The sequence below is a fragment of the Giraffa tippelskirchi genome, chromosome 3 (genome assembly GCF_054371585.1).
Source record: "Giraffa tippelskirchi isolate mGirTip1 chromosome 3, T2T-mGirTip1v1.2.pri, whole genome shotgun sequence".
Taxonomy (NCBI): domain Eukaryota; kingdom Metazoa; phylum Chordata; class Mammalia; order Artiodactyla; family Giraffidae; genus Giraffa; species Giraffa tippelskirchi.
This window is the reverse complement of record NC_137277.1, coordinates 13,177,129-13,194,722: the sequence shown is the minus strand read 5'-3', so window position 1 is coordinate 13,194,722 and position 17,594 is coordinate 13,177,129. Positions and strand designations below refer to the sequence as shown.

Here is a 17,594-nt window from a genome sequence, read left to right as displayed (position 1 = left end):
GGTGTATAGCAAAGTGATTCAATTACATATAGTCTTCTTCAAATCCTTTTACCATTTACATTATTATAGAACATTGAGTGGATTTCCCTGTGCTGTATAGTAGGTCCTTCTTGTTTTATAAGGAAGGTAGTTCTGACATGTGTTACAACATGAATGGATCTTGAGGACATTATGCTGAATGAAATACAAAATATAAAATACACACAAAAATATATGGTATGATTCCACTTATACGAGGATCTAGAGTAGTCAAATTCATTGATAATACAAAGTGGAATGATGTTTGCCAGGATGTGGGGGGAAGGAGGAAATCAGGAATACAGAGGTTTCAGTTGCAAGATGGAAAGAGTTCTGGAAATGTGTGGCAGCAATGGTCGCACAACAGTGTGAATATGCTTAACACCATTGAACTGTACACTTAAATAGTTTAGATGGTAAATTTCATGTTGTGTTTTACCACAGTTAAATTGTAAAAAAGAAACAAGTTAAAATATGCTTCATTTGCAATTATTTTATTTTTTTTAATTAGTTTGTTTATTTTAATTGGAGGTTAATTACAGTATTGTAGTGGTCTTTGCCATACATTGACATGTATCCACCACCGGTGTACATGTGTTTCCCCATCCTTAACCTCCTTCCCACCTCCCTCCCCATCCCATTCCTCAGGGTCATCCCAGTGCACCAGCCCTGAGCACCCTGTCTCATGCATCAAACCTGGGCTGGCGATCTGTTTCACATATGGTAATATACATGTTTCAATTCTACTCTCTCAAATCATCCCACCCTTGCCTTCTCCCACAGAGTCCAAAAGTCTGTTCTTTACATCTGTATCTCTTGCTATCTCGCATATAGGGTCATCATTAACCATCTTTCTAAATTCCATATATATGCGTTAATGTACTGTCATTTGCAGTTACTTTAAATGTCTTTGTAGAATCCTGCTTTTTATAAACTGAAAGATTCTAGTAAAGATTTTTATTTTTTAAAAATTGAGATATAATTAATGTACCATAAGATTTATGTTTGAAAAGTATGCAATTCAGTGATTGTTAATGTATTCGCAAAATTGTGCAGCTACCATCACTGTCTAATTTTAGAACATTTTCATCATCCCCCAAAGAAACCCCGTTACCATCAATATAGTCACTTAATTCTCCTCTTGCTCCTTTTCACCAGCCCCTTGCACCCACTAATCTTCTATGGATTTCCCTGTGCTAGACATTTCATATAAATGGAATCATACAATGTATAATCATCAGCATCCAACTTTTTCATTTATTGCAGTATTTTCAAGGTTTATACATGATATAACATCTGTCAGTACTTTGTTCTTTTTTTATGGACAAATTCCATTGTATGGCTGTACCACATTTTCTTGATTCATTCATCTATTGATGAACTTTGGGTCATTTCCACCTTTTTGGTTATTATGGATAATTCTACTGTGACCATTCATGTACAAGTTTTAGTTCTCAGGTGTGTACCTTAGGAGTAGACTTGCTGGGTCGTTTGGTAGCTCTATGTTTAATTTTTTGAGGAGCCAACAAATTGTGTTTCAAAGATGCTGTACCATTTTACATTCTCATCAGCAGTGGTTGAGGGCTCCAGTTGCTCCTCATCTTTGTCAATACTTTTTTTTATTGTCTTTTTAATTATAGCCATGTTAATGGCTGTGGAGTGGTATCACTGGTTTGATTTACATTTCCCTAGTGACTAATGATGTTGATTCACCTGTGTATCTCAGGTGCTTATCACTTATATATCTTCTTTGGAAAAATGTTAATTCAGATCCTCTGCCCATTTTGGAGTAGGTTATTTGTTGTTTTTAATCGTTGAATTGTAAGTGTTTTGTATATTCTGAATACAAATCTCTTGTCAGATATGTGACTTGCAGGTATTTTCTTCCCTTCCACGGATTGTTTGCACTTCCTGGATATGTCCAGTGCACAAAAGTTTTTAATTTTGTTATAGTCCATTTAATTTTTTTTCTTTTGTTCCTTTTGCCTTTTGTGTCACAGCATATGACACTGTTGCTTAAATTAACCCAAGGTCACAAAAAATTTATTCCTATGTTTTATTCTAGGAGTTTTATAGTTTAAGCTCTTACATTTCAGCTTATGACCCACTTTGAGTTAATTTTGTTTGTGAAGTGAGGTAGTGGTCCACATTCATTCTTCTGCATATTGTCATGGCATTATTAATTAAAAAGGCTATTCTTTCCCTTCTTAACATGTGTTGTAAAAATAGAAATGAATATAATTTTAAGATGGAAATGTACTTGTTTAAAATTTTGATGGCTGTATAGGTGGCACTTTCTTCTTTGTATTGTTATTATTTATTTATCAAGTACCTGTAACAGAACTTTGAAAGCAAACAGTTATATATACACACACCAGAATATAACAGTGATTATTTCTGAAGGATGAGATGGGAATGGAGGAAGCATCAACTATGGATTTCATTTATTATTTTAATAATTTTAAAATGTAGTATGACTTTTTTTTAATTACAAAAGTAGGAGATAATTCTCGTCTCTCTTCATTAGGCTGATTTACTTAAATTGATATGGCAGCTTTTAGACTAGGGACAAAGGTGCTTTGTTTAATTTTAGTATTTTGGGGTGTTTTTAGGACAGTGTTTTCAAAGAATACTTTCTTTTCCTGGAGTGATAGTTTCCAAAGTCAGGGTGCTATTACAGAAGAGGGAAGGAAACTTAACACTCACTTAGTGCCTATCATTGACACTGTGCTTTTGTATACATATTAATTCTTCACATTTCCACAGATAGAAAAATGAGTACTAGACATAACAAGTGACTTATGCTGTCACACGGCTTAGTAATTGGTTATAAGAGCACGAACTAGAATCAGGGTTGTGTCACTCCAAAGCGTAGGTTTTCTCTGTGTTTCTCTGTGCTGACTAGTACATGAGTAAGCAATTCATTGAATGTTTGGATAAGCATGTGCTTATAGGTGGATGAGTGATATACTGGTGGGAGGACTTCTGATGGAGAAATAGATATTAAAGAGAAAAGAAGGTTAATAATGGAAATTGTAAAGTGACTTGAGGGAACTAGGACTTTTGATGAGAGCAAGTATTGTATTTGTCACGGTACCCAAAGCATGTTAGGCATTATACATTTCTCTGCCAATGAAACATTTTAAACTCGATTCAGAAAATTTGGTGAAATGCTGTACAAGGACAGAAAAATAATGGGAATAATGTGAGTTTACTTTAATAAAGATCAAGAGGGGTTTTTCTTTCATTTATTTAGTAAAGAAACATTACATTCCTTTGATGTTACAAGTATTGCTCTGAGTTTGGGAATAGAGCAGTTAAGAAAGACATCTAATTTTCTTTTCTTTTTTTTAGCTTTCTCTTTTGCTGAAATGACAGTTTCTACTGAAAACTTAAGACTTCATAGCACATTAGAAACTTGTGATATTTGAATTTCTGGATTCTTTAGAATTGATTCTTGAGCCACTACAGGCAGTTGGATGTGAATAAGTTTAGTGAATTCTATCCAGGATTCCTGTTTAGAGGTTAAATTTGTGGGAGGTGTGCATTTCTGTTGTGAGTTCTAACTTTGTGAGTATGTTGGTAGGTTATTGTCATGATCCTTGATCTCCAATTCTTGCTGTCAGGTGAAGCTTTTGCAGCAAGTGAAAAATACTGCCTCATCTTTGTATGGAATTTCATAGTTTTAAAGATCTTTGAATCTTTAAACAAAAAATATATCTAAACAACCTGACTTGCTCTTGGTTTAGGGAGCTGAAGACTAGTATTTACTTTGCATGTGCGGGGGAAGTGTTCTCCTGAAATCAAGTCAGAAGTCAGGAAATGTGAGTTCTATTCCTGGATGGCTTGCTGTACCTAAGGCAGATCGTTGCACCTTAGCTGCAGTTAGCTAGCCATTCTGAGGGCAACTAGAGGCTAGGGAGCTGATTATAACACACTTCAGCTACCTTTTCATTGGGATTTTTTTTTCCACTGAAGGATGAATCATTCTTGTGAAACAGTTTTCAAAACAGTAAGATGGAAGCCACATTATCAAATTGTTTTAAGTGCACACTGAAAACTTTTCTGACAGTTGTTTGTATCTAGGGAGGTGAATTCCCACACACCCCTCAATAAATATTGAGTGCTTTCTTTTTACAAGGATTTTTGCTGGGTTATGAGGATAACATGTTAGACTAAGAATGTGAAATCAGATGTGTGATTTCTTTCTGATAAATAGAGGGCAGAAATAAGCATGCACTCTAAAAAATTAATAAACCTCTAAGGTTTAAAGAATGGAGGAGAGGATATTTGGAATATCTGGAAATATTTCAGAGAATGCCTTAGCATGAAATATTATTTTGACCGTCAGATATTAGAGAGGAGGGGTTGGTAGAGAATAAGTAAGTAGAGTAAAAAGGGGAAGAAGCAGGTGCAGGGGACAGAAGTAGGCCAAGGGAGTAAGTATGAACATAAGCCCAGAGGTAAGCAGTGTTGTATTTATTTTATTAAAAATTAGAAACAAAATTTTACTGGAGTCACTTTACAACATTGTGCTAGTTTCTGCTATACAGCAAAATGAATCAACTATGCGCTATATGTATACATATATCCCCTCTTTTTTGGAGTTTCTTCGTATATAGTACACTACAGAGCATTGAGTAGAGTTCCCTGTGTTATACAGTAGATTCTCATTAGTTACTTATTTTGTACATAGTATCAATAGTGTGTATCCATCAGTCCTGAAGTACAGTATTTTAGAAGGGTTGACACTTGACTGTGTAACATCTACTTTCTATTCAGTGTAAGGGGGCTTCCCAGGTGGCGCTAGTGGTCAAGAACCCGCCTGCCAATGCAGGAGGTGGAAGAGATGCGGCTTTGATCCCTGGGTCGGGAAGATCTCCTGGAGGAGGGCATGGCAACCCACTCCAGTATTCTTGGAGAATCCCCACGGACAGAGGGGCCTGGTGGGCTGCAGTCCATAGGGTCCCAAAGAGTTGGACACAACTGAAGTGACTTAATATGCACACATGCAAATAACAAGTGTTTAGGAGTATTTTAATATGGAAATAATTGAAGAATTGTGATATTATAGTTAATATTTAAGTTTCATACTCTTTGTGGGGGTCAACTGCCAATAGTCTAGAAAATAAAAGTAGTGACAACAAACTCGACCTTAAACATTTTGATTTGTTTTTAAACTTATTCTGGGACTACTGTACTCTTTTGTAATTTGGTCCATAATAGCAGTTAAATTGCACTTGTGTGTTGATTTCTAGATTGTTAGTGCTTTTGCCTTCTGGTTTTCTTTAATTTCAAATTCTGGGAGAAAAGATACCATGTAAATTTAATAAAAGATTCCCCTTCCCTTTTTTGGTTCTTCCCAAATCAGAGACCTTGAGTGGGTGGGCAGTGAGAAAGTTCTGTGAATTTGGTTAAGAAATGACAGATTGTACCCTGGGCAGCCAGTCTTATTTAGTGCATTTATGGTTATGTGCTTTATCATTGAGGATTTTGGTTTAAATATAAGTGCTGATATTGCCAAAGTTTTGCTTTACATGGGTCGTTTCAGTCCTCAGCATTTCTGTGGAAAATTTTTAGTTTAGCAGAAGAAGGTAGAGACTTGATTTATCTCTATTACTAAGAAGGATAATCATGGGGATGTGAACATATATGTGTATATGTAAAATAAAATTAACCTGAACTTGATGATCAGTTAAAAATAACTCATATTCCGGAAAAGAAAGCTTGCAAGAAAAGGTACACCAGCCTATACTGTGTTTAGAAGAAAGTAATGCTTTATAAAGAATGTGAAGACAGTATCCTGACAGAATACTATTATGATCAGGAGAGAGCAGACGGTGCCCAACTTCTCACTGGTTAACAACTGTTGAACCTAGTGCATCTCACGGAATGTATGTATGATGAGTGTGATAAGTGATTTAAAAAAAAAAAAAACTAGCGTGAGATCACTTGATCCCTACTCAGTTAAGTGTGGATGTTTCTGTAGTCCCATGCTGATGTAGGAGATTCTCAATGGTGAACTCAAGTAAGTTCACCAAGTTCACTCAGGCAGTTCACTTGAATTAAATTAGATGTCTTAAGAAATGAAAGTGTTCAGTAAAGACTAGGTAGCCCAAGCCCTTGGGAGAATTGTTGAGTCACTGGTTTGGTAAATTTGTGCCTGACTTAAGCAAGCGTCTTTGAGACTTTTTGAATAAAAATATATAGTTAGGAAAAAAATCTTTTACCTTTAAAGTCTTAAAATGTGCCTTTAATCTTCTGGAATGTCTGGGTCAACCCTGTGGATTTTGGTTGTAGCTGTCATTACTCTGGATAAAATCGAGAGGTTTCTCTTGGTCTGGTGTTTGCCAGCCCCCCTTCTCTCTCCCTCTTATGTTTTGTTGTAGAAAATGCAAGCTTACATACAAGTGGAGAGAACAGTACATCAACTCATAGCTATTCGGGTTTTTGTCTAGACCCCGCCCCCACAACCCCATTACCAGCACGCACATACAATATCCTTTAGTTATTCCAAAATCAGTTCCGTACAGCACATTACTTTATCTGTAAATATTTCAGAATTTTTCTCTAAAAAAAAAGTGCTTTTGCTGGCCACCCCCCACCCCAACTTTCCTTTTTAAAAAGTATTCTTGTTGAAAGAGATGTGGAAGAATGAGATAAAGACTGCATATGTAGGACAGAGTAGAAATTAGGTCCAGCTGATACTTGATTTTCAGGAGAGAAGAGGATTGGGTAGACCCAGACCATAAAAGGAATATCAGCTAGAATTTATTTAAATATCAGAAGACAGCACTTCGAACATCTGTCCGTCCACCCACCCCACCCCCGCCCTCACATGCTGCCATGCAGATTTATGGCTTCTCTCCCTGCCCTTTGAATGTTACAAGTTCCTCTTGGTTTAGTTTTCAGCACCCCCACCACCCCCTATCTATATTCTTCATTAGTGATCTTTAGTCCTGTCCTTTGAGTATCATCCGTATTCCAACAATTCCAAATTTATATTATCCTCAGCCCAGCTTTATCTTTTTCTGAAGTTGAGGTTCATATGCAATTGTCTGTCTTGTAAGTACTTCAGATTTAATGTGCTTAAAATGCAGTTCTTGATTTGTCTTGTCTCTGTGATCAACATCCTCTCAATCACACTCCCATTTCACATTCCCACTCTGCCCCCTATCATACACAGTATGTTATAAACTCTAGGAGTCCACCTTTGCCTTAGATCAGACCACTATAATGAAATGCCATTTGCATAGTAAATAGCAAAGTTAAGACTACTCTGATCTTTCTCAAAGACACAGATCCTATTTCTCTTGACCGAAGGAGTGACTTCCAACCTTGGCTTCTTACATATTTAGGATTCCATGTACAGTTTGACTTCTTATTTGGCTTTTTTTTGCTTGTTGTTCAGTCTCCCAAGTCATGTCTTGACTCTGTGACCCCATGGACTGCAGCATGCTAGACTTCCCTGTCCCTCACCATCTCCTGGAGTTTGCCCAAGTTCATGCCCATTGAATCGGTGATGCCATCCAGTCATCTCATCCTCTGTTGCCCTCTTCTTCTGCCTTCAGTCTTTCCCAGCATCAGGGTCTTTTCTGATGAGTCAACTGTTTGCATCAGGTGGCCAAAGTACTGGAGCTTCAGCGTCAATCCTTCCAAAGAGTATTCAGGGTTGATTTCCTTTAAGATTGATTGACTGGTTTGATCTCCTTGCTTTCCAAGGGACTCTCAAGAGTCTTCTCCAACACCACAGTTCAAAAGCATCAATTCTTCGGAGCTTTGCCTTCTTTGTTGTCCAGCTCTCATATCCGTACATGACTACTGGGAAGACCATAGCCTTGACTGTATGGACCTTTGTTGGCAAAGTGATGTCTTTGCTTTTTAACACACTGTCTAGGTTTGTCATAGCTTTTCTGCCAAGAAGCAGTTGTCTTCTAATTTCATGGCTGCTGTCAGCATCCGCAGTGATTTTAGAACCCAGGAAGAGGAAATCTGTCACTGCTTCCCTGTTTGCTATGAAGTGATGGGACCGGAAGCCATCATCTTAGTGTTTTTTAATATTGAGTTTTAAGCTGGCCTTTTCACTCTCCTCCTTCACCCTCACAAAGAGGCTCTTTAGTTCCTCTTCGCTTTCTGCCATTAGAGTGGTATCATCCGCGTATCTGAGGTTGTTGTTATTTCTCCTGGCAATCTTGATTCCAGCTTGTAACTCATCCAGCCTGCAGAATGGGTGATGTGGCATTTTGCATGATGTGCCCTGCATATAAATTAAATAAACAAGGTGACAATAAACAGCCTTGTCATACTCCTTTCTCAATCCTGAACCAGTTCCATACAGTGTTCTAACAACTGTTGCTACTTGACTCTCAGGAGACAGGTAAGATGGTCTAGTATTCCCATCTCTTTAGTAAGAGCTTTCTACAGTTTCTTAATGGTGCACACAGTCACAGATTTTAGTGTAGGCGATGAAACGGAGGTAGATGATTTTCTGAAATTCCCTTGCTTTCTCTATTTCTTTTCTTTCCCTATTTCTATTTCTCTATTTGGCTTACCAGCATGTTTTTTGGTTGCTATGTCTGAGACTCCAGTCTGGGAACTGCTGTTCATACTTAGTTTTTACTGCCTGATTTTAAGCCCTTATTATGTGTTTATTGCTATATTGCTTGTCAACCTTATCTCCTCAGATTTACAGACTTTCTTGAGGCTGTGGACCATGTCTTTTGATTATTGTATAGTGCCCAACAGAATGCAGTTCACATTGTAATGGTTCAAATGATAATGGAGGGTTGTCATTGTAATCATTTTGAAAGGTATATATTAGGCATTCAGGTTTAATGCATGGAATATACCAATTGATTTTGAGTATTCATATTGTGGCATTCAGATTCCTTACTACTTTGCTGTATTTACATGATTAAAATAAAAGAGTACATTAATTAATTTTATTGAGAAAAATACTTAATCAGTTAGCTGAACATGAAATAGAAATCTGAAGTGAAAAGCCCTGTGTTCTGATTTCAGATTTCTAGGAACTGAATGTTTAAGAAAAGCTGTTTACATCCTTTCAGCTGAAAACTATGCCTTAAATTGCTTTCCATATTTTATTTGTAGTCCTGTCCACCTGTCAGTATGAACTATGAATTAATTCTAGAAGGGTCTAAATCACGTGTAAAAACCAGACTAAATTTCCCTTCTCTTTTATCCCTGTATCTTTTATCATTGATCATAGATAGGGATTTTGCATTTCTCTGATATTTGAACACCTATAATGAGAAGATCTGCTTGTGCTTTAAAGCTAGGACAGAGTTGGAGTGTACAACTGGGAAATTATGGCAGCCTTCGTGCATTCAGGAGGGTGGGACTGTGTGTACTAAGATTTTGTTTTACTCTTGTGCTCTATAGAATTTCTTAAATGTATTTATTTTGCAGTTGAGGACCAGAAATTTCACTCTGCTGTCTTCATATAATGATACAGTGTGTCCACAGACTCTTTGCTCAGAGTTAGCTGCTGATGAGGGGATATGGGAGGGACAAGCTGGGGTGTTACTTTCTTTTTTCTAGGTAGTTTCTTCAGCTGAAACGCATTTAGCTATGCAGCATTAACTGCTGTTCTGTAGAGATTTAAAGCAGCATTACAGGAAGAAGACATCTTGAATTGACTAGTTTTGCTGCAGTGATAATGTTATAATTAAAAAATGCAGGCCTTGGGAAAGAATGTGATTGGGGTTAACCAGGGTTTGTGTTTCTGTTCTGTCTTTACCTGAGCTGTTGAAGTATATATTAATGAATCTTTTTATTCCAAGACAAGTCCTTTTATCTGTCCTCCAAAAATGCTCACTGTGAGCCATCAGTTAATATGAGGGCTCAACTTTGTTGACTCAGAAAATGTTGAGTTTCTTTAAGAGTTTTTGTTTAAATCCCTCTACTTTAATCTTTATTGCTATGGGTTGGTGGTTTGGAACTTTGGCTGCTGAATGGAATCACCTGGGAAACATTTAAGGAAAAGTTCCAGGCCCTCCCCCCAGTTAAATTTTGATTTAATTGATCTGGAGTGTGTCTTTAGCATTCATGTTTTTCAGGCCTCCCCAGACAATTCTAATACATGGCCAGCATTAAGAAATACTGCTCTAAGTTCTGTTTTTACAGACTCGAGTATCTTTCTTGAGGAAAAATAGAGTCATCATGTGTATCCCCACCTCCTGACTATCCCCATCGCAATCCTCTGTACTTTCTACAGAGGAAAATTAAAAATATCAAATCTGAATCTTATATAAAAGCATAGAAATTTAATCCTTTAATTTTGCAAACACATGGAGTAGGCTTTGAGTTGTTTTCAGAGTAATTGCCAGTCTCCTCTTTAAGAAACTTTGCTTGCTAAACTTGTTTTGTCTTTGTTTTAAAAAAAAAAAAAAATTCAACACTGATTTATGACTGGTTTACCAGATTCTTGATATCACAGGACTCCAGGGACATCTAGTTCTACTTGGTGAAGCAAGTCTGTCAATTTAAATTATCTTGTCAGATAGTATACAGCCAGTCTTGCAGTTCACACAAAAAAAGTACTCCTCCGAGTGTGTGTGTCCATTTTCAGACAGGTGGTACTTTGAGGTGAGTTTGCAAGTTCATTGAAATATGGGTCTCTGGTTTCTTCTATTTGGATATCTTTTAACTCACCTTTCTTTACCTAAGGTGTTAAATTTCTGTGCCTGACACCCTACCAGTATTTGACAGCCAAAGTAAATGCCTATATTTTTATTCTTTTGAGAAATGTAATAGGCTGTTCATTAATTCATTCAACTAGAACACACTTAACTGCTCCTGCGTCTTGAGGACCTGAGTAAGTTGTGTGTGGCCCCTACTTTCACTGCAGTCAGGTACAGTCTCGGGGGGAGACACAGGTGTCAAATTTTTCTCTTTCATATCCATATTCTATTACATTGGCAAATCTTGCTGGCTCCACTTTCAGATTACATTCTGAGTCTGAATACCTGCTCCCCATTTCAAATGCTATCACCAGCCTATTATCTTTTGACTGGACATCCTTAGAAGCCTCCTAATTTGTCTCCTATTATTGATCTCCTGTAGTATGTTCACACAACAGCAAGAGTGAGCTTAAAAATGTAAATAATAATACCTTGTGCCCCTGCTCAAATGTGCTAAAAGGCTTCATGACACACTTAGACTAAAAGTAGACTAAAAGTCAAACTCCTTATTGTGGCCTCCCAAGGCCCTGCTGGATCTAGGGTCTGCTTTTGTATTCCACCTTGGTATCATGTTTCCCTTGGTTCACTGTGCTCCAACCACACCAGTCTTCCTACTCTTAAGCTAAGTGCGTTCTTACCTGTACATTTTACTGCTCCCTCTTCCTGAAAGCTTCTCTACAGATTTCCTGTCAGCTGAGTTTAGTTCTTCATCCTGTTGAGGTCTCTGCCACTTTTAAAAGAAATATTGTTGACCACCAGCGGTAAAAGGACAACTTAACATCACAAATGCTATTTTAATGCACACACACACCCCCACACCCTTTGCTTACTAGCTTATTTTTCTCTTCCTCTGAAATGTAAATTTCCTCCTGTTAGGGATTCACCAGTATAACACAAGTATCTTGAAATATAATAACCATTAAAAAAAAAATCCTTGAATCAACTGAGTATTTTTTAATTATGAGTATAGCAAAGGACAAATAGATCTGTGAGAAGGACTGCCAAGGAATACTCCTTTAGTCTCTGCCAGTGTGGCCAGAGCAATAAAGAGCCAGGAGAGGTTTGGAGAGTGATTCTTTGAGATGATGCTGTGGGCAGAGCCAGATCAAGCAGGACCTTTTTGATCCTTGTTAAGAATTAGGGAAGGGCTTGTCTTCCTTCCCCCTATCTTTGATGCAGGCATTGTGGTGGTGTTTTAAACTCATGGTTAGTTGAGGGTGAAGTGTGAAGCCAGCTTTCAGTTCTTTTATCGTGTATTTGAACTGGTAGCTGAATTGGGAAATGCTTTGTAGTGGATAATTTACTGAGAGGTGCTGTGTTTGGTCATTAACATTTTAATTTTTCTTCCTATTTATTATTCATAGTAGTTTTGCAGATGATGAGCATAGATTTTACAGTTCATTTTAATTTTCTATTTTCTTTCAATTTGATTTATGCATGAAATTTTGTGTTCCCATCATTGGGAAAGAAAGATACTGAAGAGATTACAGAACTGAATTCCTATTTAGAAGATCTGTCTACTCTGAGCCGTGACTGGCCTTCTCATCCTTAATATAACTGTGAGGAGTGAAAATAACCTTTTGAACTCTCTGATGGGGAAAGTGGTGGTGTTCTGTAAAAGACATTGTTTCTGGCTACCGTAATTCCACTGTATCACCTGGCCTCTGATTAGACCCAGTCTGTGAGTCTGATGAGAGCCAATTTTAAATTACCTCTTGAATTTCCTGTGGCTTCTCTCTCTTTTCTCTTATTAGCTTGATAATCCAGTTGAATGTATTGCTGCTTAGAGATTGGTTAATGACCATGACCAATTTTTGAAAAAGTCCATATTGGTGGGCAGTTTTTTTGTTGAGTAGTATATCCAGAAACATTTTCATGTTAGTTTTTCCCATTTGTCAAAGGAAATAAATACCCAGGCTATTTATGTATGCATTTTTAGGGTGTTCAGATGTCTTGGAGGAAAGGACTGTGGAAACCTGAGTCCTAAAACTCATTTAATTTGAAGTTGGGCAAAAAACTTACAGTTCTTGTTGGGTAAATATTTTCAGACTTTAAGCCCCTTTACCTTTATTTTGCTAAAATATTCCGATAAGACTCCTTGCTGTTGTTCACAACCCAGTGTACTTTATATGTTGTTAAGGATTTCAGTTTTGAATAAGAAAAGCCTGTGGTCTACTGGAAAGAAAGCATTTTTTGAAAACAGCTTTATTGAGGTATATTTTAGAACACAGACTTTTCCGTTCAACCTGAGTTTGAATTTCTGTGGACACTGATTAGTTGTGTGACTTTGTCAAAATTGCTCAGTCTCATTAGCCTTGGAATACAAGTTGTAATCAAGATTAGAAAGTGGTGTATGTCAAGTACCTGGCCCGTTAGTTTTCAGTAAGTGGAACACTTTAATATTACTAATACTGTCATGTAGTATACGCATCTCTTTCTGTCTTTGGGATTTTAAAGTCTGGGAACTGAACTGAAAGTGGACAATAGTGATAATAAAATCTGATACTCCTGAACACAACCACACAGGTTAATCTGCAAAACTGAAATTATTAGTTCAAGTACATTGTTTAATTTTTGTTTTATATTGTAGTTGATTAATAGTGTTGTGTTAGTTTCAGGTGTACAACAAAATGATTCCGTTATACATGTGTACATGTATCTATTTTTCAAATTCTTTTCCCATTTAAGTTATTACAAATCAATTATGTTCTTTAACTTATCTTTTCCTATGTAAAGCTTGGTTTTATTGTATTAATCAGCAGGAGGATTACCTTATTCTGTCCATTTTTATAAGAGGGTTCCTTTGGGTGTAGCTCTCTTGCAGAGAATAGAGAGTAACCAGATGTGTTACTATTATATGTATGATGCTGTATGGTTCTGCCCTCCCCACTCTCACTCCCACCCTCCAGGTCCATGGGTGATACCCTGTATAGGCAGATGTATTTAGGATCTAGATTTCTAGATTTAGGAGAAGTACTTGATTCACATTAAAGCTTGATACTTAATAAGTAAGTTGCTTATCAGGATGGATTAAGTCACTGTTTCTAAGCATCCTTGTTATTTGATAGGAGATCCTCCCTCTCCCATTTTGCAGCCACTTAATAATACAGCACTTTTATTATGAATATGATAGGAAATGTTCTGTTTCACAGTGTGAATACTTGTTTACCTTTAAGCACTAATGGCTAAATGCATCTTTGTCTTTGTGATGGCAGTGTAGCTTCAGTAGTGAGAGGGAACTAGTAGGGGGTAAAGGGAAATGGAGTAGGTGGAGGTAGGGTGTTTGGAAGCTGGTTGATTACTGTAAGGACTTTAGCTTTTACTCTTGATTTGAAAAGCCAGTATCACCTTTGAGTAGAGGGATGACGTGATCTGACCTAGCTTGAAAGAAAAGCGGACTGTTGTGGATAGGAGCAGGGGCTTCTGTGCTGGGGGCTATGGTAATATCCTAGTGCCAGAGGATGGTGGGTCAGGGTGGTGGTGGTAAAGTTTGTGAGAAGTAATGTTTTATTCTGGATATATTTTGAAAGTAGAGCAGGTAGGATTTGCTGATGGGTTGGCTACGTGGATTGAGAAAGAGTTTTTCGGTCTCAGCCAGTAGAAGGAAGGTGTTGCTCTTTACCGAGATGGGGAAGAGTGTGAAAAGTAGGTGAGGAGGGGAAGATCAGAAGTTCAATTTATGTTACTATGATAAGACAATGAGAGCTAGGACATATCTCTTTGAATTTGGCATTACATATTAAAAATTGGATGTCTGTCATTATACATTTGTCAAAACTCCAGACTAGAGTAAACCCTATTGTATAAGCTATGGACTTTATAATCATTTTGGGGCTTCACCATGGCTCAGTGGTAAAGAATTTGCCTGCCAGTGCCTGAGATGGCGGTTCGATCCCTGGGTTGGAAAGATGCCCTGGAGAAGGAAATGGCAATCCATTGCATTATTCTTGCCTTGGAAATCTCATGGACAGAGGAACCTACATTTTATGGGGTTGCATAGAGTCAGACTGACTTAGTAACTAACCAACAATCTATCAATCAATTGGTTCATCAACTGTAACAAATGCACTACCACTAATGCAGAATGTTGATCATAGAGGTAACTGTGGGGGGGGGTGGAGAATAACATGGGAAATCTCTATTTTTCAGTCAGTTTTTCTTATAAACCTAAAACTATTGTAAGAAACAATGTCTTACTAGTTTTTAAAAAGCAATCATGTTTTCTCTGATCTATGTCTTTGGTTCATTGCTGAGACCAGTTTTCTTCCTTCTTTTGTGATAGCATGTCAAATTGCCTTTCCCTTCTAACTCAGATCTGTTTCTAACATAATTTCATACCAATTAGATGCCCAGAGTAGACCTCTTTTCCATTTTATTTAGCTGCTCGTTTACTTCTGAATTCTTTCCTTAATCTAAGTAAATATTATTGCCATAATATTTGTCTTAGACATCACCAATATATTGCAGTGGTTTTTAATAGTAAGTGATGAACACAAGAGAAGCAGAACCATATGTGGTCATTGTTATTGTTCAGTTGCTCAGTCGTGTCAAACTCTGCAACACCATGGCCTGCAGCATGCCAGGCTTCCCTGTCCTTCACCATCTCCCAGAGCTTGCTCAAACTCACATCCACTGACACTGTGATGCCATCCAACCATCTCATCCGCCGTCATCCCCTTCTCCTCCTGCCTTCAATCTTTCCCAGCACCAGGGTCTTTTCTAGTGAGTTGGGTCTTTGCATCAGGTGGCCAAAGTATTGGAGCTTGCCTTTATATCTTTATGCCTTTCTTTGTGGAGACTGAGTTTAGAGTGAATTGGATATCATTTTGTTTCACATGCTGTATCTTAAGGGCAGGCACTTATATGTTTAAATTTTGTGTATAACACAAGTGAACTCGCTCAGTCATGTTCAACTCTTTGCGACCCTGTGGACTGTAGCCTATCAGGCTCTTCCATCCATGGGATTCTCCAGGCAAGAATACTGGAGTGGGTTGCCATTTGCTTCTCCAGGGGATCTTCCTGATCCAGGGATTGAACCCGGGTCTCCTGCACTGCAGGCAGATGCTTTACCCTCTGAGCCACCAAGAAGGCCCTTGTATAACACAAAATCACACAACTTTATTAATACTGTTAAAGTGGAGTGTCTGTGCTTCCTTTTATAATTGAGAGATAGCACTACAAAAATTTCAAAGATTTTTTAAAATATAAAATGTTACTTTTCAGTAAGTGATTTTCAGCAATCACAGTATGTGGGGGGTAGAAATGATGGCAATATTGTGAATATTTAGCTTATTTCTAGTGGAAAGTTGATTTTTGTGATGAGAGACCTAAAGTGAGAATTTATCGTGAAAGCATATGTTGTGGTGACAGGAAAAATGTTAAGAAAGAAAAACTCTATAGCATTTGAGATTTTATTTTTTCTAATAAAATTGCTTAAAATTTTCTATTTATACAATATTATACAAATTTTTATTAAAGCATTTAAAAACATAAGCAAAACAGTAAATTATTGATAGTCCGATTGCCCATTTAACACTAACACATTAGATGATAGGGTAAGGAATAGAAATAAATAAGGAATAATGATAAAGAGAATTATAAATAATTATAAAAATAAATATTATAAAGATAGGATAAAGTATAATGCTATTATACATGTCATGCCTTATAAACATACAATCTCTTTAAATTACTGTATCAATTATTTGATGTTAGATAGTTTTTTACAGAAACTGGGGCTCAGTATTGGGGTCGACAGTGGGCTTGCCCAGGGTCACATGTAACTATTGGAGCAAAGATTAGTAGTCTAGTTTCACCTTTGCTCTTCTAAAGTGTTGTCTCTCACATTTTGTCTATTTAAGGTACATATCTGTTAGATTACCTTTAAGGATAGCTGATGGCATCTGACTAGATCTGACTGTTCAGAATCACGATGGTAGACTGTTTATTGTGTGGAACTGTATGGCTTATATAAATATACTTCAGGAGCTTGTGCTGCTTTCATTCAGGCTAAAAGATAATTTCTTTGTTAACACACAGCTTGCAATTCTTTCTTTTAAATGAGAGGTTTGTACAGGGTCTCCAAAACTTTGTTTCAAGAACTGAAGTCTTCCCCTGACCTTAGAGGGAAACCCGTTTGGTTATTCAAATTTCATTATATATGCCTCCACAGTTGAAGTGGGGCTTCGCTGGTGGCTCAGCTGGTAAAGAATCTGCCTGCAATGCGGAAGACCTGGGTTCGATGCCTGGGTTGGGAAGATCGCCTGGAGAAGGGAAAGGCTACCTACCCACTCCAGTATTCTGGCCTGGAGAATTACATTGTATAATCCATGGGGTCGCAAAGAGTTGGACACAACTGAGCAACTTTTACTTTCACAGTTGAAGTATTCTTTTTTTTTTTTTCCCTCCCCAGCTTTATTGAAATATAACTGACATAAAACATTATGTAAGTTTAAAAAGATTCTTCCAAAATTTTTAAATGCTTCATGGATGAGGCGTTTGACGTTTGAACGCTCTGGTGTCAAAGCTTGTGGCCTTACGCTTTTTTTCAGAATGGGAGAAATACTTTTTTAAAGGGTGAACATAGTTTCTCCGTGAAGTTTTCCGCTTTCATCCCTCCTTCTTCTCCCTCATAAATAAGGAAAGTTCTTCATATGTGTTGGACTGTTTTAAATAAAGTTCTTATCTGTATGTGGAAACAGGAGAAAAATGGGTCCAAGAGACAGGTAGGTAAAGACCTTGAGTTGAATTCCCTGTTTACTAAGCTTGTCTTTCACACAGGTAGTGAGGATAGAGGCACTGTAGTGAAGTGATTAAAATTAATGGCTGTGGAGTCAGATGTACATCTTGCTTTTTCTTCTCTGCGCAAATGAC

The 17,594-nt window shown here is 37.3% G+C and overlaps 1 protein-coding gene across 10 annotated transcripts in view; it reads left to right on the top strand.

Annotated features, from left to right (window-relative positions):
• The window catches only part of KANSL1 (KAT8 regulatory NSL complex subunit 1), a 178,136-nt gene that overhangs the window by 79,630 nt on the left and 80,912 nt on the right, over positions 1–17,594 (top strand). The window lies entirely within an intron of this gene.